The sequence below is a fragment of the Triticum urartu genome, chromosome 3, assembly GCF_003073215.2.
Source record: "Triticum urartu cultivar G1812 chromosome 3, Tu2.1, whole genome shotgun sequence".
NCBI classification, from domain to species: Eukaryota; Viridiplantae; Streptophyta; class Magnoliopsida; order Poales; family Poaceae; genus Triticum; species Triticum urartu.
Window position 1 is genome coordinate 268879544 of NC_053024.1, and position 26528 is coordinate 268906071.

Genomic DNA, 26528 nt, shown 5'->3' on the forward strand with positions numbered 1-26528 from the left:
ATCCTTAATGATTATCCTAAAAAGGCACGATCAATTCAACTAGGAAACAACATGAACATATGGCAATATGGGATAAACAGATCAAGGACTTAGTGAAATTGCTAAGTCCCTGAAAACAAAATTACTAAGTGCACCACTTTGCAAGCTTGCACTAGTCACCACACACATCCTAAAAATACATGGGTTGCACCTCTGGAGAGATGACAAAACCCTTAACAAAACACATGTAGAGCATCAGGGCATAGCATGCACACAATAATCATGGCAAAAATGACAAAAACCTAAACGGAGTAGCAGATCTGACAATTAACTCAAGTAGCCCTCTTCTAACAGCATTTCGGGCATCAAGATGAACTCAAATGAAAATGATGCAATGGAATGAAATGATGTACTCTCTGAGATGAACATTTTGATATGCTATATGCCAAAAACGGAGCTACGGATGAGGAGATACGACATGATGAAGATCAGCACATGAGCTAGGGTTTGGGAAAAAAAGTCAACCCGAGTCACTCCGGATCTAGATCCAGCCCGAGCACTGTAGCGGCAGCGCAGTTCCCGATGTTGGCCGGCTTCGTTGCCGGACTTGCCGGAGAAGGCCGGAGCCGAGGGGGAGATGGCCGGAGGAGGGAGAGGACGGCGAGACGGCGGCGTTGGCGGGCGGCGGCGACGCGTGGATGCGGCGATGCCGGCGATGGCGCGTGGTGGCGGCGGCGATGGCGCGCGGCGGCGGCGGTGAGGCTCCCGGGCGGCGCGCGGGCAGAGGAGGCACGGGGCTTCGGGCGGCGGCACGGTGGCTTCGGGCCTTGGGGGCCGGCTGCGGGCCTCCCGGGCCGGCGCGGTGGGCGGCGGCGCAGGGCCACGTGGCAGGCGGGGAGTGGCTGCGGGCGGCGGAGCGGACGCGTCCGGCCGGTGCGGGGGCGATTTCTAGGGTTTCGGGGAGAAAGGAGATCCGAATTTCGGGGGGGGGGGCTGTTTAAATAGGCATAGAGGGAGCTAGGAGAGTCCAAATGAGGTGCGGTTTTCGGCCACGCGATCGTGATCGAACGCTCTAGATGATGGAGCAGAGTTAGGTGGGTTTTGGGCCAAATTGGAGGGGTGTTGGGCTGCAACACACACGAGGCCTTTTCGGTCCCTCGGTTAACCGTTGGAGTATCAAACGAAGTCCAAATGGTACGGAACTTGACAGGCGGTCTACCGGTAGTAAACCAAGGCTGCTTGCCAAGTCTCGGTCCAATCCGGAAATGTTTAATTCCCACACACGAAAGAAAGCTAGAAATGGCCACCGGAGGAGAACGAAGCGCCGGAATGCAAAACAGACAACGGGGAAAAAGCTCGAATGCATGAGACGAACACGTATGCAAATGCAATGCACATGATGACATGATATGAGATGCATGACAACGACAATAACACACGGAGACAAAACCCGAACCCGAGGAAATAAATTAACTTAACGCCAAAAACGGCAAGAGTTGGAGTACAAATTGGGAAAGTTACATCCGGGGTGTTACAACATTCCACCACTACGAAAGGATCTCGTCCCGAGATCTAGGACTGAAAGAACGCTGGGTACTCAGAACGGAGGTGATCCTCGCGTTCCCAGGTAGCTTCACGGTCGGAATGGTGTGACACTTGACTTTGAGAAATTTGATTGACTTGTTGCGAGTCTTGTGTTCAGTCTCTTCAAGAATAGCAACTGGGTGCTCGCGATAAGAGAGATCTTCTTGGAGCTCAATGTCCTCGAAGTTGATGGTGCGGTCAGGAGTCTTAAAGCACTTTCGAAGCTGAGAGACATGGAACACGTCATGAACATTTGCAAAGTTTGAAGGAAGCTCGAGTTGATAGGCGAGGTCGCCTCTCTTGGCTTGACAATCTTGAAAGGTCCCACGTATCTAGGGGCAAGCTTCCCTTTGATACCGAAGCGACGAGTACCTTTCATAGGAGAGACACGGAGGTAAACATGATCTCCGATCTCGAAAGCCAAATCACGGTGCTTACTATCATAGTAGCTCTTCTGACGGGATTGGGCTGCTTTGAGGTTATCACGAATGACTTTGCACATTTCTTCTGCCTCTGTGATTAAGTCATTACCCAAAAGCTGACGTTCACCGGTTTCAGACCAGTTGAGAGGGGTACGGCACTTCCTGCCATACAGAATTTCAAAAGGGGCCTTGCCCGAACTTGCTTGAAAACTGTTGTTGTAGGAGAATTCAGCATAAGGAAGACAATCCTCCCATTTCATGCCGAAGGAGATCACACAAGCCCTGAGCATATCTTCAAGAATCTGGTTGACACGCTCGACTTGACCGCTTGTTTGAGGATGGAAAGCTGTGCTGAAGCGGATGTTGGTGCCCATGGCCTTCTGAAAAGAATCCCAAAACTTCGAGGTAAAGATGCTGCCACGGTCTGAAGAGATCACTTGAGGAATACCGTGCAGAGAGACAATACGAGAGGTATAGAGTTCCGCCAATTGAGCTGCAGTGATCGACTCTTTGATAGGCAGAAAATGAGCCACTTTGGTGAGCTTGTCGATGACAACGAATATAGCATCATTGCCACGCTTGGACTTTGGAAACCCAGTCACGAAGTCCATTTCAATGTGGTCAAACTTCCATTCTGGAATGGCAAGAGGTTGGAGGAGACCTGCTGGCCTTTGGTGTTCTGCCTTCACTCTTCTGCAGACATCACATTCATTCACGAATTGAGCGATCTCGCGCTTCATTCGAGTCCACCAATAAGCTTGCTTGAGGTCCTGATACATCTTCGTGCTCCCAGGGTGGATGGAGAGGAGAGAATTGTGAGCCTCGTTCATGATCACTTTACGAAGTTCACCTTTGGGCACAACAATACGATCCTCGAAGAAGAGAGTGTCCTTGTCATCAAGGCGGTAGCACTTGTACTTGGACTGACTCTTGGCAATCCCAATCTTCACCTTTTTCACCATAGCATCAAGAAGCTGGGCTTGGCGAATCTGGTCTTCTAAGGTAGGAGAGACTTGAAGGTTGGCGAGGAAACCTTGAGGAACAACTTGCAGATTAAGTTTGCGGAAAGCTTCACAAAGCTCGGGTTGATAAGGCTTGAGAATAAGACTGTTGCAGTAAGCCTTCTGCTCAAAGCGTCAGCAATCACATTGGCCTTGCCTGGAGTATACTCGAATACTCGGATTATACTCTTGAATCATTTCGACCCATCGAGTTTGCCTGAGGTTGAGATTAGGCTGAGTGAAGATGTACTTGAGACTCTTGTGATCAGTGAAAATGTCCACTTTTCTTCCCAATAGAAGATGTCTCCAAGTCAAAAGAGCATGCACACTGCCGCCAACTCGAGATCATGAGTGGGGTAGTTCTTCTCATTAGGCTTCAACTGGCGAGATGTATAAGCAACAACTTTCTTCTCTTGCATCAATACTGCGCCAAGACCTTGGAGAGAGGCATCACAAAAGACCTCGTACGGCTTGGATTCATCAGGCGGAGTCAGAACTGGAGCAGTGATCAATTTCTCTTTCAAAGTGTTGAAAGCAATATCACACTCCGGAGACCAAACGTACTTGACGTGCTTCTGAAGAAGATTTGAGAGAGGCTTCGCGATCTTAGAAAAGTTTTCAACGAATCTTCGGCAATAGCTTGCGAGACCGAGAAAACTGCGGAGTTGCTTCACGTTCTGAGGAGGTTCCCAATTCACAATTGCAGACACCTTCTCAGGATTCACGGCAATGCCCTTGGCAGAGATGATATGACCAAGATAAAGAACCTCATCAAGCCAAAATTCACACTTGGAGAACTTGGCGTAGAACTGATGTTCTCTGAGCTTATCAAGAACCAAACGCAAATGCTTGGCATGATCTTCCTTGTTCTTGAGAAAACCAGAATGTCGTCGAGATAGACCAAAACGAAGTCATTGGTGTAGGCGTTGAAGATGAAGTTCATCATGCGAGAGAACGTCGGAGGAGCGTTGGCGAGGCCAAAAGACATGACAGTGTATTCATATGAACCAAAGCTTGTTCTGAATGCTGTCTTGGGAATATCTTCTTCACGAATGCGAATCTGGTGATAACCCATACGGAGATCAAGCTTGGAGAATACTTGGGCACCTTTGAGTTGTTCGAACAGCTCATTGATGTTGGGAAGTGGGTATTTGTTCTTGATGGTCTTCTTGTTCAATGCGACGGTAATCAACACAAAGTCGGTCCGTTCCATCCTTCTTCTTCACAAAAAGAACTACCACAACCCCACGGAGAAGAACTAGGTCCGGATGAGACCCATTCTTCTTGATCATATCGAGTTGCTTCTTCAGCTCCTTCAACTCTTCAGGTCCGAGCTTGTAAGGACGTTTGCACACAGGTTCCGTGCCAGGCTCAAGATCAATAACGAATTCAACTGGCCGGTGCGGAGGCATTCCTGGAAGCTCTTCTGGAAAGACGTCTTGATATTCGCAAACGACTGGAATTTGAGAGATGGCATCCAATTCACCCTTCTCATTGAGAGAAAACAGACGGATGGTATTATCCCGAGCGGCAAAGACAATTACATCCTCAGACGAATGAGTCAATTGAATCTGCCTGGCTGCACAATCAAGCTGAGCCTTGTGCTTAGAAAGCCAATCCATTCCGAGAATAAGATCAATATCCGAGTTACCAAGAACCACCGGAGAAGAGAGAAACTTGTAATCACCCAATGTGATAGAGATATCGGGAGCAACCAAACTAGAAGTCAAAAAGCTTGCCGGGAGAAACAACTTGCATGACTTTGGGCATAATCTCGGTATGAACATTGTGCTTCGATGCAAAAGGGCATGACAAAAACAAATGCGATGCACCAGTGTCAAAAAGAACTTTTGCAGGAACATCGTTAACAGGAAGGTTACCCATGATCACATCTGACGAGTCCTCTGCCTGAGCTGCATTCATCAAATTGACCTTGGCATGCTTGGGGTTATGCTTGACCCCAGCTGTACTTGTCGATCTGACAGGAGGAGGAGGAAGACGCCTCTGGTTGAGACACTTGTTGGCATAGCGACCCTTCTGCTGGCACTTCTTGCACGTGACCTCTGAAAGCGGACGGTGATATGGAGCACTCGATCTTGGAGCTTGAGACGAAGTCTTGTTCTGAAAGCCAGGGTTGGGTGGGTGGGAAGAACCACTGCCACCTTTACTCTTCTGCTGATACGGCTGATGGAACGGAGGAGGAGGAAGCCAAAACTTCTGCTGCTTGGCACTTGAGTAGAGGAAGAAGAGTAACATCTCTGACTCGCTTCTTGGAAGCATCACACCTCAACTGAGCGGCCTCTTGCTTCAGTGCCATGTTGTAGAACTCATCGTACTCTCAAGGGCTCGAAGAGGAACAAGCGAGCTGAATTTCTTCTCTGAGACCACCCCTGAACTGATATATCATCTCTTCTCATCAGGCACGTCCTGCTTGGCAAAGCGGGCCAGCTTCTGGAACACTTGTTGTAGTCGTAGACAGACAAAGAGCCTTGCTTCAGATTGCGGAATTCCTCACGCTTGCTTTCAACCACGCTCTGCGGAATATGATGAGCTCGAAAATCTCGACGGAAATCATCCCAAGTGATAACACGTCCACCTCTGGAATCCTTGTACTGCTGGAACCATTCTGCAGCTTGATCTTTGAGTTGGAAGGAAGCACTTAACAAAGTCCTCAGGCCTGACGTTACTGCACTCGAAATGCTTGCACAGATCCACTAGCCAATCGTCAGCATCGGTTGCCTCAACACAATTGCTGAAAGTCTTTGGCCCGTTAGCAAGGAACTGGTTGAGTGAAGCAAAGTGATTCTGATTGCTGCCTTGGTTCCCTTGGTTGCCTTGATTGCGCTCTTGGAGAATTTGCATGATCAACTGTGTGTTTGCATTGGTTGCGGCCATCACAGCTTGCCATGCCTCCGGAGGAGGTGGAGGTGGTGGCGGATCAGGATTCGGAGTCATGCGCGTTGGAGGAGCCATCCTGAAGAGGTTGACATCCATTAGCACTTTGATAGACCAATATTGAAGCTGAATCCAACGGAATGAAAATTGCAACATATAGTCTTCACATCCGAACAAAATGAACGAATGCATTCCTCTTGAAATGGTCACATATCCATAAATTGAGAAGCCATGTAGAATTAAGGTAGAGAAATAAAACAACAAGGTACGGATCAAGAACGAATAATCGGTAAGAAATCCCAATCTCAAACCAATATCCGTGGAAGAAAAACTAGAGCTACTAGAATTCCCACCTATGAAACTCCCGAACCTTTCCGGTTATGCAATCAGGTGTTGGGGATACAGGGGAAGCATAATATCTCACCCAAACTAGCAAATCCTACATCCAGCTGTATCCATCCTTCAACACATAACCAAGAAACCTTCGGAAACCATCTACTCAACTTCAGAAAGCATCCGTTATACAAGTTATGAGTATACTCAAAAAAAAAAAAAAACACGACATCCACACGCAACCCAAAAAAAAAAAAAAAAAAAAAAAAAAAAAATAAATGAAAAAAAAAGATAAAGAAGAAAACCAAGATCAAAAGAGGAAAAATCATACAAGACAAAACACATGCATAAAAGAAAGATAGGTTATCTCACCAACGAACTGCATAAAAGAGATTTTCGATGTCGGCACAAATACTCAAGTATTCCAGAATTGCAACGATAAAATTATGATGACAACACCTCAGAGCTCAACTCCCCGGGACACTTCCACTAAACCCCTGACAGGAGGCACCAAGACAATGTTCTCATCATAAAACCATCGGAACGATTCCAAGATACCCGCGTGATCCTAAAAATTTTTTTTAGTGAAATTGAGAAGAGAAGAGTCAAAACTCTACGTCAGGATGCCTTACCAGAGCGATGAGGAGACTGGGAAGTAAAAAGAATTCCTAATCTCCGATATATAATTCCTAAATGACTCAAAACATTTTTTAGACACAACTCGGCCGCTAAAAAGATCAAGCAATGGGGCTCCTAAGGTCGGGGAAGGCTCTGATTACCAACTTGTAACACCCTCGATGCGACTATAGCTCCCACGTGTCGAGGCACGACTTAGAGACTAATCGCATTGAAGGCATATGTCGCAAGTTAGGCAATCTTCACAACATCCCATGTAATATAAAAGAGATAACATAGTTGGCTTACACTCGCCACGTCAATCAAGTACATAAATAACATTACATCATCCAAACACTCATGGCCCGACTACGGCGCCAAAATAAAAGAGAACCCAACATGCGACACGGTCCCAATCACCCCCAACTGGGCACCACTACTGATCATCGAGGAAAGGAAACATAGTAACGTTGAGAGTCTTCGTCGAACTCCCACTTGAGCTCATACGCGTCTCCTGGAGCGGAATCATCAGGCCCTGCATCTGGTGTAATAGTAATCTGTGAGCCACAGGGACTCAGCAATCTCGCACCCTCGCGATCAAGACTATTTAAGCTTATAGGTAATGGCAAGGTAAAATATGAGTGGAGCTGCAGCAAGCGACTAGCAAGTGATGGTGGCTAACTTATTCGCAAAAGAGAGCGAGAAGAGGAGGCAAAGCACGAGCGAGAAGCTAGAGAACAACCTGCGCAAACATTACTCCAACACCGTGTCCACTTCCCGGACTCCGCCGAGAAGAGGCCATCACGGTAACACACTCAGTTGATTCATTTTAATTAATTAAGGTTCAAGTTGTCTACAACCGGACATTAACAAATTCCCATCTGCCCATAACCGCGGGCACGGCTTTCGAAAGTTCAATCCCTGCAGGGGAGTCCCAACTTAGCCCATGACAAGCTCTCACGGTCAACGAAGGAATAGACCTCCTCCCAAGATGTTCCGATCAGACTCGGTATCTCGGTAACTCAAGACACTTCGACAGGTTAAAACAAGACCAGCAACACCGCCCGAATGTGCCGACAAATCCCGATAGGAGCTGCACATATCTCTTTCTCAGGGCACACTCAAATGAGACATCCTACGAGTAAAACCAACCCTCAGTTGCCCCGAGGTGGCCCCGCAGTCTACTCGGTCGGACCAACACTCAGAGGAGCACTGGCCCGGGGGGGGGGTTAAAATAAGATGACCCTTGGGCTCCGGAAACCCAGGGAAAAAGAGGCTAGGTGGCAAATGGTAAACCAAGGTTGGGCATTGCTGGAAAAGCTTTAATCAAGGCGGAACTATCAAGGGGTTCCCATTATAACCCAACCGCGTAAGGAACGCAAAATCCGGGAACATAACACCGATATGACGGAAACTAGGGCGGCAAGAGTGGAACAAAACACTAGGCGAGAGGCCGAGCCTTCCACCCTTCACCAAGTATATAGATGGCATTAAGATAACATGGCAATATAATGATATCCCAACAAGTAAATAAAAGATGTTCCAACAAGGAACGGCCTCCAATCTTCACCTGCAACTAGCAACGCTATAAGAGGGGGCTGAGCAAAGCGGTTTGCTAATCAACGGTTTGCTAAGACAATGTTGGGTTAGAGGTTTGACATGGCAATTTCGAAGGCTTGCAAGCAAGTGGTAGGCATCGTAGCAATGGCATAGCAAAAGAGCGAGCAAACTAGCATAGCAAAGATAGTAGTGATTTCGAGGGTATGATCATCTTGCCTGCACAGTTGTCAGAGTTGACTGGATCCTCAAAGCAAACTCAACGGGCTCCTCGTTAGCGAACTCGTCTCCCGGCTCTACCCAAACAAGACAAACAAGCAACAAGGATACAATCAACCACGTGCAAGACCAAGCAATATGATGAAATGATGATATGCTATGCGGGATGCGATGCGGGATGCAAAATGCAAGATATGACAGGAAATGCATGAACTGGCCTCAACTTGGAATTCCAAGTGTGCCACTGGAAAGATGAGATGAAATCGCTTGAAAACGATATAAAGAACGCCGGAATCGGAGTTACGGTTTGGAAATGGCAAGCGATTCAAAAATGACACCGGTCTGCGATTTACAGCAAGTAGGCATCTAAATGCAATGAGATGAACATGCTACAGCACCAAACATGACAACAAAATACATGGCAGGGATGCACACAAGATGCTTAACAAAAGTCTAGCACTGAGCTACGGCCAATTCATCCATTAACAGGTTCAAACAAGCATGGCAAAAACGCAAATGGTAAACAGATCTCAGACTTAGTGAAATTAACACTTGTCTGGAATTTCAGATCATATAGCCCTCTTCGGAGCAACAAAACAACATGCTACAGGACCTGAACATGACAAAGAAAGACATGGCATGGAGCTACTCAACAAGCTTAACAAAAGTCCCTTAGTGACCTTGAGCCAAAAGGGATCACAAAATATACTAACAAGCACACGAACATAGCAAAAACATAATCAGTTTTCAGACTTAGTGAAAACTGGGACATGCTGAAACATAACTCACGAAGGCATGTTTACGAGCTCGATGCACTCACCACGGTGCAAGTCATGGCAAGACAAGCATACATCCCTTAAGAAGGCACAAAATGCAAGCTAGACATGGCAAGAACAATGGCATAGCATGCACGGATCAACTACAATAACATCGGCAAAATCGCAAACAAGTTGACGATCTGCCCAGATTCACAACGAAGCAAAAGTAGAGCTCGATTGACTCAAGCTAGGGTGCTCCATAATTGCAAACAAAGACATGGATGGATAGAGCATAACAAGATTAACAAAACTCCTTTACTGATCATCCTCAAAAGAGGCACGGATCACTAGGAAACAACAATGAACATATGGCATCATGAACTAAACAATCCCAGGACTTAGTGAAATCACTAAGTCCCTGAAAACAGAATTAGCAAGTGCACCACTTTGCAAGCTTGCACAAGTCACCACACACATCCTAAAAATACATGGGTTGCACCTCTGGAAAGATGACAAAACCCTTAACAAAACATATGAAGAACTCACAGGGCATAGTCATGCACACAATAATCATGGCAAAAATGACAAAAGTCTAAGATGAACTAGCAGATCTGACAATTAACTCACGAAGCCCTCTTCTAACAGCATTTCGGGCATCAAGATGAGCTCAAATGAAAATGATGCAATGGAATGAAATGATGTACTCGAGACGAACATTTTGATATGCTATATGCCCAAATCGGAGCTACGGATGCGGAGATATCACAGGTCAAAGATTGCATAAAAATTAGGGTTTCGGGAGGAGAAAGTCAACCGATCCAAAATATCTCAGATCTGCACGGAAAACGAGGCACGGCTGGATCCGAGCTCGCCGGAGCTGTAGACGGCCGGAGTTGGAGGGGGCGGCCGGATCCGGGCTCCGGTCGCCGGAGAGGAGCGGGCGGCGGGGCGGCGAGCGGCGCCCGCCCGCGGTGGCGGCGGCGGCGGCCCGCGGTGGCGGCGGCGGACGCCCGGCGAGGCGGCGGCGGCAGCCGGGCGAGGCGGAGGCGGCGGAGGACGGCGGCGTGGGGCGTGGCCCGCCGGTGGCGGCGTCGGGGGCCGGCCTTGGGCCTTCGGGCCCGTGGCGGTGGGAGGTGGCAGGTTGCCACGTGGCGGCGGCGGATAGGGCGGGTCGGCGGCGGACGTGTCCGGCGCGCGGAGATGAAATTTAGGGTTTCGGGGAGAGGAGAGATCCGAAATTTCGGAGGGGGGTGTATATATAGGCATAGAGGAGCTAGGAGAGTCCAAATGAGGTGCGGTTTTCGGCCACGCGATCGTGATCGAACGCTCTAGATGATGGAGCAGAGTTTAGGTGGGTTTTGGGCCAAATTGGAGGGGTGTTGGGCTGCAACACACACGAGGCCTTTTCGGTCCCTCGGTTAACCGTTGGAGTATCAAACGAAGTCCAAATGGTACGAAACTTGACAGGCGGTCTACCGGTAGTAAACCAAGGCCGCTTGGCAAGTATCGGTCCAATCCGGAAATGTTTAATCCCCACACACGAAAGAAAGCTAGAAATGGCACCGGAGGAGAACGAAGCGCCGGAATGCAAAACGGACAACGGGGAAAATGCTCGAATGCATGAGATGAACACGTATGCAAATGCAATGCACATGATGACATGATATGAGATGCATGACAACGATAACAACACACGGAGACAAAGACCCGAACCCGAGAAATAAATATAACTTAACGCCGGAAACGGCAAGAGTTGGAGTACAAATTGGGAAAGTTACATCCGGGGTGTTACAACACTCCACCACTACGAAAAGGATCTCGTCCCGAGATCTAGGACTGAAAGAACGCCGGGTACTCAGAACGGAGGTGATCCTCGCGTTCCCAGGTAGCTTCACGGTCGGAATGGTGTGACCACTTGACTTTGAGAAATTTGATTGACTTGTTGCGAGTCTTGCGTTCAGTCTCTTCAAGAATAGCAACTGGGTGCTCACGATAAGAGAGATCTTCTTGGAGCTCAATGTCCTCGAAGTTGACGGTGCGGTCAGGAGTCTTGAAGCACTTTCGGAGCTGAGAGACATGGAACACGTCATGAACATTTGCAAAGTTTGAAGGAAGCTCGAGTTGATAGGCGAGGTCGCCTCTCTTGCTGACAATCTTGAAAGGTCCCACGTATCTAGGGGCAAGCTTCCCTTTGATACCGAAGCGACGAGTACCTTTCATAGGAGAGACGGAGGTAAACATGATCTCCGATCTCGAAAGCCAAATCACGGTGCTTACTATCATAGTAGCTCTTCTGACGGGATTGGGCTGCTTTGAGGTTATCACGAATGACTTTGCACATTTCTTCTGCCTCTGTGATTAAGTCATTACCCAAAAGCTGACGTTCACCGGTTTCAGACCAGTTGAGAGGGGTACGGCACTTCCTGCCATACAGAATTTCAAAAGGGCCTTGCCCGAACTTGCTTGAAAACTGTTGTTGTAGGAGAATTCAGCATAAGGAAGACAATCCTCCCACTTCATGCCGAAGGAGATCACACAAGCCCTGAGCATATCTTCAAGAATCTAGTTGACACGCTCGACTTGACCGCTAGTTTGAGGATGGAAAGCTGTGCTGAAGCGGATGTTGGTGCCCATGGCCTTCTGAAAAGAATCCCAAAACTTGGAGGTAAAGATGCTGCCACGGTCTGAAGAGATCACTTGAGGAATACCGTGCAGAGAGACAATCGAGAGGTATAGAGTTCCGCCAATTGAGCTGCAGTGATCGACTCTGATAGGCAGAAAGTGAGCCACTTTGGTGAGTTTGTCGATGACAAACGAATATAGCATCATTGCCACGCTTGGACTTTGGAAACCCAGTCACGAAGTCCATTTCAATGTGGTCAAACTTCCATTCTGGAATGGCAAGAGGTTGGAGGAGACCTGCTGGCCTTTGGTGTTCTGCCTTCACTCTTCTGCAGACATCACATTCATTCACGAATTGAGCGATCTCGCGCTTCATTCGAGTCCACCAATAAGCTTGCTTGAGGTCCTGATACATCTTCGTGCTCCCAGGGTGGATGGAGAGGAGAGAATTGTGAGCCTCGTTCATGATCACTTTACGAAGTTCACCTTTGGGCACAACAATACGATCCTCGAAGAAGAGAGTGTCCTTGTCATCAAGGCGGTAGCACTTGTACTTGGACTGACTCTTGGCAATCCCAATCTTCACCTTTTTCACCATAGCATCAAGAAGCTGGGCTTGGCGAATCTGGTCTTCTAAGGTAGGAGAGACTTGAAGGTTGGCGAGGAAACCTTGAGGAACAACTTGCAGATTAAGTTTGCGGAAAGCTTCACAAAGCTCGGGTTGATAAGGCTTGAGAATCAGACTGTTGCAGTAAGCTTTCTGCTCAATGCGTCAGCAATCACATTGGCCTTGCCTGGAGTATACTCGATACTCGGATTATACTCTTGAATCATTTCGACCCATCGAGTTTGCCTGAGGTTGAGATTAGGCTGAGTGAAGATGTACTTGAGACTCTTGTGATCAGTGAAAATGTCCACTTTTCTTCCCAATAGAAGATGTCTCCAAGTCAAAAGAGCATGCACAACTGCCGCCAACTCGAGATCATGAGTGGGGTAGTTCTTCTCATTAGGCTTCAATTGGCGAGAGGTATAAGCAACAACTTTCTTCTCTTGCATCAATACTGCGCCAAGACCTTGGAGAGAGGCATCACAAAAGACCTCGTACGGCTTGGATTCATCAGGCGGAGTCAGAACTGGAGCAGTGATCAATTTCTCTTTCAAAGTGTTGAAAGCAATGTCACACTCCGGAGACCAAACGTACTTGACGTGCTTCTGGAGAAGATTTGAGAGAGGCTTCGCGATCTTAGAAAAGTTTTCAACGAATCTTCGGCAATAGCTTGCGAGACCGAGAAAACTGCGGAGTTGCTTCACGTTCTGAGGAGGTTCCCAATTCACAATTGCAGACACCTTCTCAGGATTCACGGCAATGCCCTTGGCAGAGATGATATGACCAAGATAAAGAACCTCATCAGCCAAAATTCACACTTGGAGAACTTGGCGTAGAACTGATGTTCTCTGAGCTTATCAAGAACCAAACGCAAGTGCTTGGCATGATCTTCCTTGTTCTTCGAGAAAACCAGAATGTCGTCGAGATAGACCAAAACGAAGTCATTGGTGTAGGCGTTGAAGATGAAGTTCATCATGCGAGAGAACGTCGGAGGAGCGTTGACGAGGCCAAAAGACATGACAGTGTATTCATATGAACCAAAGCTTGTCCTGAAAGCCGTCTTGGGAATATCTTGCTCACGGATTCGAATCTGATGATAACCCATACGGAGATCAAGCTTGGAGAATACTTGGGCACCTTTGAGTTGTTCGAACAGCTCATTGATGTTGGGAAGTGGGTATTTGTTCTTGATGGTCTTCTTGTTCACTGGACGGTAATCAACACAAAGTCGGTCCGTTCCATCCTTCTTCTTCACAAAAAGAACACCACAACCCCACGGAGAAGAACTAGGCCGGATGAGACCCATTTCTCTTGAATATCGAGTTGCTTCTTCAGCTCCTTCAACTCTTCAGGTCCGAGCTTGTAAGGACGTTTGCACACAGGTTCCGTCCAGGCTCAAGATCAATAACGAATTCAACTGGCCGGTGCGGAGGCATTCCTGGAAGCTCTTCTGGAAAGACGTCTTGATATTCGCAAACGACTGGAATTTGAGAGATGGCATCCAATTCACCCTTCTCATTGAGAGAAAACAGACGGATGGTATCATCACGAGCGGCAAAGACAATTACATCCTCAGACGAATGAGTCAATTGAATCTGCCTGGCTGCACAATCAAGCTGAGCCTTGTGCTTAGAAAGCCAATCCATTCCGAGAATAAGATCAATATCCGAGTTACCAAGAACCACCGGAGAAGAGAGAAACTTGTAATCACCCAATGTGATAGAGATATCGGGAGCAACCAAACTAGAAGTCAAAAGCTTGCCGGGAGAAACAACTTGCATGACTTTGGGCATAATCTCGTATCAACATTGTGCTTCGATGCAAAAGGGCATGACAAAAAGGAATGCGATGCACCAGTGTCAAAAAGAACTTTTGCAGGAACATCGTTAACAGGAAGGTTACCCATGATCACATCTGACGAGTCCTCTGCCTGAGCTGCATTCATCAAGTTGACCTTGGCGTGCTTGGGGTTATGCTTGACCACAGCTGTACTTGCCGATCTGACAGGAGGAGGAGGAGGAAGACGCCTCTGGTTGAAACACTTGTTGGCATAGTGACCCTTCTGTTGGCACTTGTTGCACGTGACCTCTGAAAGCGGACGGTGATACGGAGCACTCGATCTTGGAGGTTGAGACGAAGTCTTGTTCTGAAAGCCAGGGTTGGGTGGGTGGGAAGAACCACTGCCACCTTTGCTCTTCTGCTGATACGGCTGACGGAACGGAGGAGGAGGAAGCCAAAACTTCTGCTGCTTGGCCACTTGAGTAGAGGAAGAAGGAGTAACATCTCTGACTCGCTTCTTGGAAGCATCACACCTCAACTGAGCAGCCTCTTGCTTCAGTGCCATGTTGTAGAACTCATCGTATCTCAAGGGCTCAAAGAGAACAAGAGCTAGCTGAATTTCTTCTCTGAGACCACCCCTGAACTGATATATCATGCTCTTCTCATCAGGGACGTCCTGCTTGGCTGAACAACTTGTTGTAGTCATAGACAGACAAAGAGCCTTGCTTCAGATTGCGGAATTCCTCACGCTTGCTTTCAACCACGCTCTGCGGAATATGATGAGCTCGGAAATCTCGACGGAAATCATCCCAAGTGATAACACGTCCACCTCTGGAATCCTTGTACTGCTGGAACCATTCTGCAGCTTGATCTTTGAGTTGGAAGGAAGCGAACTTAACAAAGTCCTCAGGCCTGACGTTACTGCACTCGAAATGCTTGCACAGATCCACAAGCCAATCGTCAGCATCGGTTGCCTCAACACAATTGCTGAAAGTCTTTGGCCCGTTAGCAAGGAACTGGTTGAGTGTAGCAAAGTGATTCTGATTGCTGCCTTGATTCCCTTGGTTGCCTTGATTGCGCTCTTGAAGAATTTGCATGATCAACTGTGTGTTTGCATTGGTTGCGGCCATCACAGCTTGCCATGCCTTGGAGGAGGTGGAGGTGGTGGCGGATCAGGATTCGGAGTCGTGCGCGTTGGAGGAGCCATCCTGAAGAGGTTGACCACCATTAGCACATTGACAGAAAATATTGAAGCTGAATCCAACGGAATGAAAATTGCAACATATAGTCTTCACATCCGAACAAAATGAACGAATGCATTCCTCTTGAAATGGTCACATATCCATAAATTGAGAAGCCACGTAGAATTAAGGTAGAGAAATAAATCAACAAGGTACGGATCAAGAACGAATAATCGGTAAGAAATCCCAATCTCAAACCAATATCCGTGGAAGAAGAACTAGAGCTACTAGAATTCCCACCTATGAAACTCCCGAACCTTTCCGGTTATGCAATCAGGTGTTGGGGATACAGGGGAAGCATAATATCTCACCCAAACTAGCAAATCCTACATCCAGCTGTATCCATCCTTCAACACATAACCAAGAAACCTTCGGAAACCATCTACCTCAACCTTCGAAAAGCATCCGTTATACAAGTTATGGCGATACTCCCGAACTCCCGCCCCAGTACTGGGTGGCGTCGAGGTTATCTCACCAACGAACTGCATAAAAGAGATTTTCGATGTCGGCGTACTAAACTCAGGTATTCCAGAACTGCAACGATAAAATTATGATGACAACACCTCAGAGCTCAACTCCCCGGGACACTTCCACTAAACCCCTGACAGGAGGCACCAAGTCAATGTTCTCATCATAAAACCATCGGAACGATTCCAAGATACCCGCGTGATCCTAAATTTTTTTTAGTGAAATTTGAGAAGAGAAGAGTCAAAACTCTACGTCAGGATGCCTTACCAGAGCGATGAGGAGACTGGGAAGTAAAAGAATTCCTAAACTCTCCGATATATAATTCCTAAAAGACTCAAAACATTTTTCTAGACACAACTCGGCCGCTAAAAACGATCAAGCAATGGGGCTCCTAAGGTCGGGGAAGGCTCTGATTACCAACTTGTAACACCCTCGATGCGACTATATCTCCCACGTGTCGAGGCACGACTTAGAGGCATAATCGCATTGAAGGCATATGTCGCAAGTTAGGCAATCTTCACAACATCCCATGTAATATAATAATAAAGGGGAGATAACATAGTTGGCTTACACTCGCCACGTCAATCAAGTACATAAATAACATTACATCATCCAAACACTCATGGCCCGACTACGGCGCCAAAATAAAAGATAACCCAAAGCGACACGGTCCCAATCACCCCCAACTGGGCACCACTACTGATCATCGGGAAAGGAAACATAGTAACGTTGAGAGTCTTCGTCGAACTCCCACTTGAGCTCATACGCGTCTCCTGGAGCGGAATCATCAGGCCCTGCATCTGGTGTAATAGTAATCTGTGAGCCACAGGGACTCAGCAATCTCGCACCCTCGCGATCAAGACTATTTAAGCTTATAGGTATGGCAAGGTAAATATAAGTGGAGCTGCAGCAAGCGACTAGCAAGTATGGTGGCTAACTTATTCGCAAAAGAGAGCGAGAAGAGGAGGCAAAGCGCGAGCGAGAAACTAGAGAAACCTGCGCAAACATTACTCCAACACCGTGTCCACTTCCCGGACTCCGCCGAGAAGAGGCCATCACGGTAACACACTCAGTTGATTCATTTTAATTAAGTTAAGGTTCAAGTTATCTACAACCGGACATTAACAAATTCCCATCTGCCCATAACCGCGGGCACGGCTTTCGAAAGTTCAAATCCCTGCAGGGGAGTCCCAACTTAGCCCATGACAAGCTCTCACAGTCAACGAAGGAATAGACCTCCTCCCAAGACGTTCCGATCAGACTCGGTATCTCGGTAATTCAAGACACTTCGACAGGTTAAAACAAGACCAGCAACACCGCCCGAATGTGCCGACAAATCCCGATAGGAGCTGCACATATCTCGTTCTCAGGGCACACTCAGATGAGACATCCTACGAGTAAAACCAACCCTCAAGTTGCCCCGAGGTGGCCCCGCAGTCTACTCGGTCGGAACCAACACTCAGAGGAGCACTGGCCCGGGGGGGGTTAAATAAGATGACCCTCGGGCTCCGGAAACCCAAGGGAAAAAGGCTAGGTGGCAAATGGTAAAACCAAGGTTGGGCATTGCTGGAAAAGCTTTAATCAAGGCGAACTATCAAGGGGTTCCCATTATAACCCAACCGCGTAAGGAACGCAAAATCCGGGAACATAACACCGATATGACGGAAACTAGGGCGGCAAGAGTGGAACAAAACACTAGGCGAGAGGCCGAGCCTTCCACCCTTTACCAAGTATATAGATGCATTAAGATAACATAGCAATATAATGATATCCCAACAAGTAAATAAAAGATGTTCCAACAAGGAACGGCCTCCAATCTTCACCTGCAACTAGCAACGCTATAAGAGGGGCTGAGCAAAGCGGTAACATAGCCAATCAACGGTTTGCTAGGACATGGTGGGTTAGAGGTTTGACATGGCAATTTGGGAGGCTTGCAAGCAAGTGGTAGGCATCGTAGCAATGGCATAGCAAAAGAGCGAGCAAACTAGCATAGCAAAGATAGTAGTGATTTCGAGGGTATGATCATCTTGCCTGCACAGTTGTCAGAGTTGACTGGATCCTCGAAAGCAAACTCAACGGGCTCCTCGTTAGCGAACTCGTCTCCCGGCTCTACCCAAACAAGACAAACAAGCAACAAGGATACAATCAACCACGTGCAAACTCAAACAACGCAATGCAAAGATGGTATGCTATGCGGGATGCGATGCGGGATGCGAAATGCAAGATATGACAGGAAATGCATGAACCTGGCCTCAACTTGGAAAACCAAGTGTGCCACTGGAAAGATGAGATGAAATCGCTTGAAAACGATATAAAGAACGCCGGAATCGGAGTTACGGTTTGGAAATGGCAAGCGATTCAAAAATGACACCGGTCTGCGATTTACAGCAAGTAGCCATCTAAATGCAATGAAATGAACATGCTACAGCACCCAAACATGACAACAAAATACATGGCAGGGATGCACACAAGATGCTTAACAAAAGTCTAGCACTGAGCTACGGCCAATTCATCCATTAACAGGTTCAAACAAGCATGGCAAAAATGCATATGCAAACAGATCTCAGACTTAGTGAAATTAACACTTGTCTGGAATTTCAGATCAGGTAGCCCTCTTCGGAGCAACAAAACTACATGTTACAGGACCTGAACATGGCAAAGTAAAGCATGGCATGGAGCTACTCAAAGAGCTTAACAAAAGTCCCTTAGTGACCTTGAGCCAAAAGGGATCAGAAAATACAATTGCAAGCACATGAACATAGCAAAAACATAATCAGTTTTCAGACTTAGTGAAAACTGGCACATGCTGAAATATAACTCAAGTAGGCATGTTTACGAGCTCGATGCACTCACTACGGTGCAAGTCATGGCAAGACAAGCATACATCCATCAAGAAGGCACAAAATGCAAGCTAGACATGGCAAGAACAATAGCATAGCATGCACGGATCAACTACAACATCACCGGCAAAATTGCAAACAAGTTGACAATCTGCCCAGATTCACAAAGTAGCAAAAGTAGAGCTCGATTGACTCAAGCTAGGGTGCTCCATAATTGCAAACAAAGACATGGATGGATAGAGCACTACAATATTAACAAAACATCCTTACTGATCATCCTCAAAAGAGGCACGGATCACTAGGAAACAACATGAACATATGGCAACATGAGATAAACAGATCAAGGACTTAGTGAAATTACTAAGTCCCTGAAAACAGAATTAGCAAGTGCACCACTTTGCAAGCTTGCACAAGTCACCACACACATCACAAAAATACATGGGTTGCACCTCTGGAAAGATGACAAAACCCTTAACAAAACACATGTAGAGCATCAGGGCATATCATGCACACATTAATCATGGCAAAAATGACAAAAACCTAAATGGAGTAGCAGATCTGACAATTATCTCAAGTAGCCCTCTTCTAACAGCATTTCGGGCATCAAGATGAACTCAAATGAAAATGATGCAATGGAATGAAATGATTTACTCTCTGAGATGAACATTTTGATATGCTATATGCATGAATCGGAGCTACGGATGCAAAGTTACGGGGCCACGAACAGAGGCACTTGGATCTGCAATTTCGGGAGTTAGAGAAAAAAACGACCTAGGGTTTCCAGATCTGCACGCACCGAGGCGGCAGCGCGAGCACTGTTCCGGCGGGGACCGAGGACGATGGGCCAGGGCGCGTCGCCGGTGGCCGGGGGCGGCGGCGCAGGGAGACGAGCGGCGGATGAGGGATGCGGCCGACGCGGCTGCCGCGCCGCGCTGTGGCAGCTCTCTGCGCGGCTCTGCGAGGACCGCAAGTCCGGCAAGTTGGCGCGCGTCGCGGCGCGGCCGCGCCGGTTGCCCGCTCGTCATCGCCCTCTCTCCCGCGGCGGCGGCGGAGCTGCGGCGCTCGTCGCCGGCGTGGAGAGGCGGCGGCAGTGCGGCGGCTCCTCACGCAGGGCGCCGGCGCGGCGGCGGCGCACAGGCGGCGGGAGGCGGCGCGCTGCGGAGGAAAGAGGGCGGGGCGAGGCGCGCGGCCTCTGGCCGGCGGCGGCGGGGGCCGGCCTCGGGCCCGAGGTGGCCGGCGGGAGTGGCGGCGGCGATGTGGTCCGGGGCGCCCACGTGGCGGCTCCCGTTGGCGGAGGCGGATCCGGACGTTGTCCGGCCTGTGCGGACACGTCCGGCGGCGGCGGAGATGGTTTTTTTAGGGTTTGACGAGGGGATCCGAGATTTGGAATGGGGGAGGTATATATAGGCATAGAGGGGAGCTTAGGAGAGTCCAAATGAGGTGCGGTTTTCGGCCACGCGATCGTGATCGAACGCTCTAGATGATGGAGCAGAGTTGGTGGGTTTTGGGCCAAATTGGAGGGGTGTTGGGCTGCAACACACACGAGGCCTTTTCGGTCCCTCGGTTAACCGTTGGAGTATCAAACGAAGTCCAAATGATACGAAACTTGACAGGCGGTCTACCGGTAGTAAACCAAGGCCGCTTGGCAAGTCTCGGTCCAATCCGGAAATGTTTAATCCCCACACACGAAAGAAAGCTAGAAATGACCACCGGAGGAGAACGAAGCGCCGGAATGCAAAACGGACAACGGGGAAAATGCTCGAATGCATGAGACGAACACGTATGCAAATGCAATGCACATGATGACATGATATGAGATGCATGACAATGACAACAACACACGGAGACAAAACCCGAACCCGAGGAAATAAATATAACTTAACGCCGGAAACGGCAAGAATTGGAGTACAAAAAGGGAAAGTTACATCCAGGGTGTTACAGTAACACAGGCAAGAATCCTTTCTTTGCTTGATCCATTTTGAACTTCTTCAAAACTTTGTCAAGGTATGTGCTTTGTGAAAGTCCAATTAAGCGTCTTGATCTATCTCTATAGATCTTAATGCCCAATATGTAAGCAGCTTCACCGAGGTCTTTCATTGAAAAACTCTTATTCAAGTATCCTTTTATGCTATCCAGAAATTCTATATCATTTCCGATTAGCAATATGTCATCTACATATAATATCAGAAATGCTACAGAGCTCCCACTCACTTTCTTGTAAATACAGGCTTCTCCAAAAGTCTGTACAAAACCAAATGCTTTGATCACACTATCAAAGCGTTTATTCCAACTCCGAGAGGCTTGCACCAGTCCATAAATGGATCGCTGGAGCTTGCACACTTTGTTAGCTCCCTTTGGATCGACAAAACCTTCCGGCTGCATCATATACAACTCTTCTTCCAGAAATCCATTCAGGAATGCAGTTTTGACATCCATTTGCCAAATTTCATAATCATAAAATGCGGCAATTGCTAACATGATTCGGACAGACTTAAGCATCGCTACGGGTGAGAAGGTCTCATCGTAGTCAATCCCTTGAACTTGCGAAAACCTTTTGCGACAAGTCGAGCTTTGTAGACAGTAATATTACCGTCAGCGTCAGTCTTCTTCTTGAAGATCCATTTATTCTCAATTGCTTGCCGATCATTGGGCAAGTCAACCAAAGTCCATACTTTGTTCTCATACATGGATCCCATCTCAGATTTCATGGCTTCAAGCCATTTTGCGGAATCTGGGCTCACCATCGCTTCTTCATAGTTCGTAGGTTCATCATGATCTAGTAGCATGACTTCCAGAACAGGATTACCGTACCACTCTGGCGCGGATCTTACTCTGGTTGATCTACGAGGTTCAGTAGTATCTTGTTCTGAAGTTTCATGATCATTATCATTAGCTTCCTCACTAATTGGTGTAGGTGTCACAGAAACTGGTTTCTGTGATGTACTACTTTCCAATAAGGGAGCAGGTACAGTTACCTCGTCAAGTTCTACTTTCCTCCCACTCACTTCTTTCGAGAGAAACTCCTTCTCTAGAAAGTTTCCGAATTTAGCAACAAAAGTCTTGCCTTCGGATCTGTGATAGAAGGTGTATCCAATAGTTTCCTTTGGATATCCTATGAAGACACATTTCTCCGATTTGGGTTCGAGCTTATCAGGTTGAAGTTTTTTCACATAAGCATCGCAGCCCCAAACTTTCAGAAACGACAACTTTGGTTTCTTGCCAAACCACAGTTCATAAGGCGTCGTCTCAACGGATTTTGATGGTGCCCTATTTAACGTGAATGCGGCCGTCTCTAGAGCATATCCCCAAAACGATAGCGGTAAATCAGTAAGAGACATCATAGATCGCACCATATCTAGTAAAGTACGATTACGACGTTCGGACACACCATTACGCTGTGGTGTTCCGGGTGGCGTGAGTTGCGAAACTATTCCACATTGTTTTTAAATGTACACCAAACTCGTAACTCAAATATTCTCCTCCACGATCAGATCGTAGGAATTTTATTTTCTTGTTACGATGATTTTCAACTTCACTCTGAAATTCTTTGAACTTTTCAAATGTTTCAGACTTATGTTTCATTAAGTAGATATACCCATATCTGCTTAAGTCATCTGTGAAGGTGAGAAAATAACGATATCCGCCACGAGCCTCAACATTCATCGGACCACATACATCTGTATGTATGATTTCCAACAAATCTGTTGCTCTCTCCATAGTACCGGAGAACGGTGTTTTTGTCATCTTACCCATAAGGCACGGTTCGCAAGTACCAAGTGATTCATAATCAAGTGGTTCCAAAAGCCCATCAGTATGGAGTTTCTTCATGCGCTTTATACCGATATGACCCAAACGGCAGTGCCACAAATAAGTTGCACTATCATTATCAACTCTGCATCTTTTGGTTTCAACACTATGAATATGTGTGTCACTACTATCGAGATTTAATAAGAATAGACCACTCTTTAAGGGTGCATGACCATAAAAGATATTACTCATGTAAATAGAACAACCATTATTCTCTGATTTAAATGAATAACCGTCTCGCATCAAACAAGATCCAGATATAATGTTCATGCTTAACGCTGGCACCAAATAACAATTATTTAGGTCTAATACTAATCCCGAAGGTAGATGTAGAGGTAGCGTGCCGACTGCGATCACATCGACTTTGGAACCATTTCCCACGCGCATCGTCACCTCATCCTTAGCCAATCTTCGCTTAATCCGTAGTCCCTGTTTCGAGTTGCAAATATTAGCAACAGAACCAGTATCAAATACCCAGGTGCTACTGCGAGCATTAGTAAGGTACACATCAATAACATGTATATCACATATACCTTTGTTCACCTTGCCATCCTTCTTATCCGCCAAATACTTGGGGCAGTTCCGCTTCCAGTGACCAGTCTGCTTGCAGTAGAAGCACTCAGTTTCAGGCTTAGGTCCAGGTTTGGGTTTCTTCTCTTGAGTAGCAACTTGCTTGCTGTTCTTTTTGAAGTTCCCCTTCTTCTTCCCTTTGCCCTTTTTCTTGAAACTAGTGGTCTTGTTGACCATCAACACTTGATGCTCCTTCTTGATTTCTACCTCCGCAGCTTTCAGCATTGCGAAGAGCTCGGGAATAGTCTTATTCATCCCTTGCATATTATAGTTCATCACGAAGCTCTTGTAGCTTGGTGGCAGTGATTGGAGAATTCTGTCAATGACGCAATCATCTGGAAGATTAACTCCCAATTGAATCAAGTGATTATTATACCCAGACATTTTGAGTATATGCTCACTGACAGAACTGTTCTCCTCCATCTTGCAGCTATAGAACTTATTGGAGACTTCATATCTCTCAATCCGGGCATTTGCTTGAAATATTAACTTCAACTCCTGGAACATCTCATATGCTCCATGACGTTCAAAACGTCGTTGAAGTCCCGATTCTAAGCCGTAAAGCATGGCACACTAAACTATCGAGTAGTCATCAGCTTTGCTCTGCCAGACGTTCATAACATCTGGTGTTGCTCCAGCAGCAGGCCTGGCACCCAGCGGTGCTTCCAGGACGTAATTCTTCTGTGCAGCAATGAGGATAATCCTCAAGTTACGGACCCAGTCCGTGTAATTGCTACCATCATCTTTCAACTTTGCTTTCTCAAGGAACGCATTAAAATTCAACGGAACAACAGCACGGGCCATCTATCTACAATCAACATAAACAAGCAAGATACTATCAGGTACTAAGTTCATGATAAATTTAGGTTCAATTAATCATATTACTTAAAGAACTCCCACTTAGATAGACATCCCTCTAATCTCTAAGTGATTACGTGATCCAAATCAACTAAACCATGTCCGATCATCACGTGAGATGGAGTAGTTTCATTGGTGAACATCACTATGTTGATCATATCTACTATATGATTCACGCTCGACCTTTCGGTCTCCGTGTTCCGAGGCCATATCTGTATATGCTTGGCTCGTCAAGTATAACCTGAGTATTCCGCGTAGAAAGAGATTTGCACCAGCGTTTATTGAACGTAGAGCCTATCACACCCGATCATCACGTGGTGTCTCAGCACGAAGAACTTTCGCAACGGTGCATACTCAGGGAGAACACTTCTTGATAATTAGTGAGAGATCATCTTAAAATGCTACCGTCAATCAAAGCAAAGTAAGATGCATAAAAGATAAACATCATATGCAATCAATATAAGTGATATGATATGGCCATCATCATCTTGTGCTTGTGATCTCCATCTTCGAAGCACCGTCGTGATCACCATCGTCACCGGTGCGACACCTTGATCACCATCGTAGCATCGATGTCGTCCCGCCAATCTTATGCTTCCACGACTATCACTACCGCTTAGTGATAAAGTAAAGCATTACAGCGCAATTGCATTGCATACAATAAAGCGACAACCATATGGCTCCTGCCAGTTGCCGATAACTTGGTTACAAAACATGATCATCTCATACAATAAAATTTAGCATCATGTCTTGACCATATCACATCACAACATGCCCTGCAAAAACAAGTTAGACGTCCTCTACTTTGTTGTTGCAAGTTTTACGTGGCTGCTACGGGCTTAAGCAAGAACCAATCTTACCTACGCATCAAAACCACAATGATAGTTTGTCAAGTTGGTGTTTTTTAACCTTCGCAAGGACCGGGCGTAGCCACACTCGATTCAACTAAAGTTGGAGAAACTGTCACCCGCTAGCCACCTTTGTGCAAAGCACGTCGGGAGAAACGGTCTCGCGTAAGCGTACGCGTAATGTCGGTCCGGGCCGCTTCATCCAACAATACCGCCGAACCAAAGTATGACATGCTGGTAAGCAGTATGACTTATATCGCCCACAACTCACTTGTGTTCTACTCGTGCATATAACATCAACACATAAAACCTAGGCTCGGATGCCACTGTTGGGGAACGTAGTAATTTCAAAAAAATTCCTATGCACACGCAAGATCATGGTGATGCATAGCAACGAGGGAAGAGTGTGATCTACGTACCCTTGTAGACCGACAGCGGAAGCGTTAGCACAACGCGGTTGATGTAGTCGTACGTCTTCACGGCCCGATCGATCAAGCACCGAAACTACGGCACCTCCGAGTTTTAGCACACGTTCAGCTTGATGACGATTGCCGGACTCCGATCCAACAAAGTGTCAGGGAAGAGTTCCGTCAGCACGACGGCGTGGTGATGATCTTGATGTTCTACCGTCGCAGGGCTTCGCCTAAGCACCGCTACAATATTATCGAGGATTATGGTGGAAGGGGGCACCGCACACGGCTAAGAGAACGATCACGAAGATCAACTTGTGTGTCTATGGGGTGCCCCCTGCCCCCGTATATAAAGGAGTGTAGGAGGGGAGGGCCGGCCCTCTCTATGGCGCGCCCTAGGGGAGTCCTACTCCCACCGGGAGTAGGATTCCCCCTTTCCTAGTCCAACTAGGAGTCCTTCCATGTAGTAGGAGTAGGAGACAAGGAAGGGGAAGAGGGAAGAGAAGGAAGGAGGGGGCGCAGCCTCTCCCCCTAGTCCAATTCGGACTAGGCCTTGGGGGATCTTGATGTTCTACCGTCGCAGGGCTTCGCCTAAGCACCGCTACAATATTATCGAGGATTATGGTGGAAGGGGGCACCGCACACGGCTAAGAGAACGATCACGAAGATCAACTTGTGTGTCTATGGGGTGCCCCCTGCCCCCGTATATAAAGGAGTGTAGGAGGGGAGGGCCGGCCCTCTCTATGGCGCGCCCTAGGGGAGTCCTACTCCCACCGGGAGTAGGATTCCCCCTTTCCTAGTCCAACTAGGAGTCCTTCCATGTAGTAGGAGTAGGAGACAAGGAAGGGGAAGAGGGAAGAGAAGGAAGGAGGGGGCGCAGCCTCTCCCCCTAGTCCAATTCGGACTAGGCCTTGGGGGGCGCGCGGCCTGCCTTTCCCTCTCCCCTAAAGCCCAATAAGGCCCATATACTTCTCCCGTATTCCCGTAACTCCCCGGTACTTCGAAAAATACCCGAACCACTCGGAACCTTTCCGATGTCCGAATATAGTCGTCCAATATATCGATCTTTACGTCTCGACCATTTCGAGACTCCTCGTCATGTTCCCGATCTCATC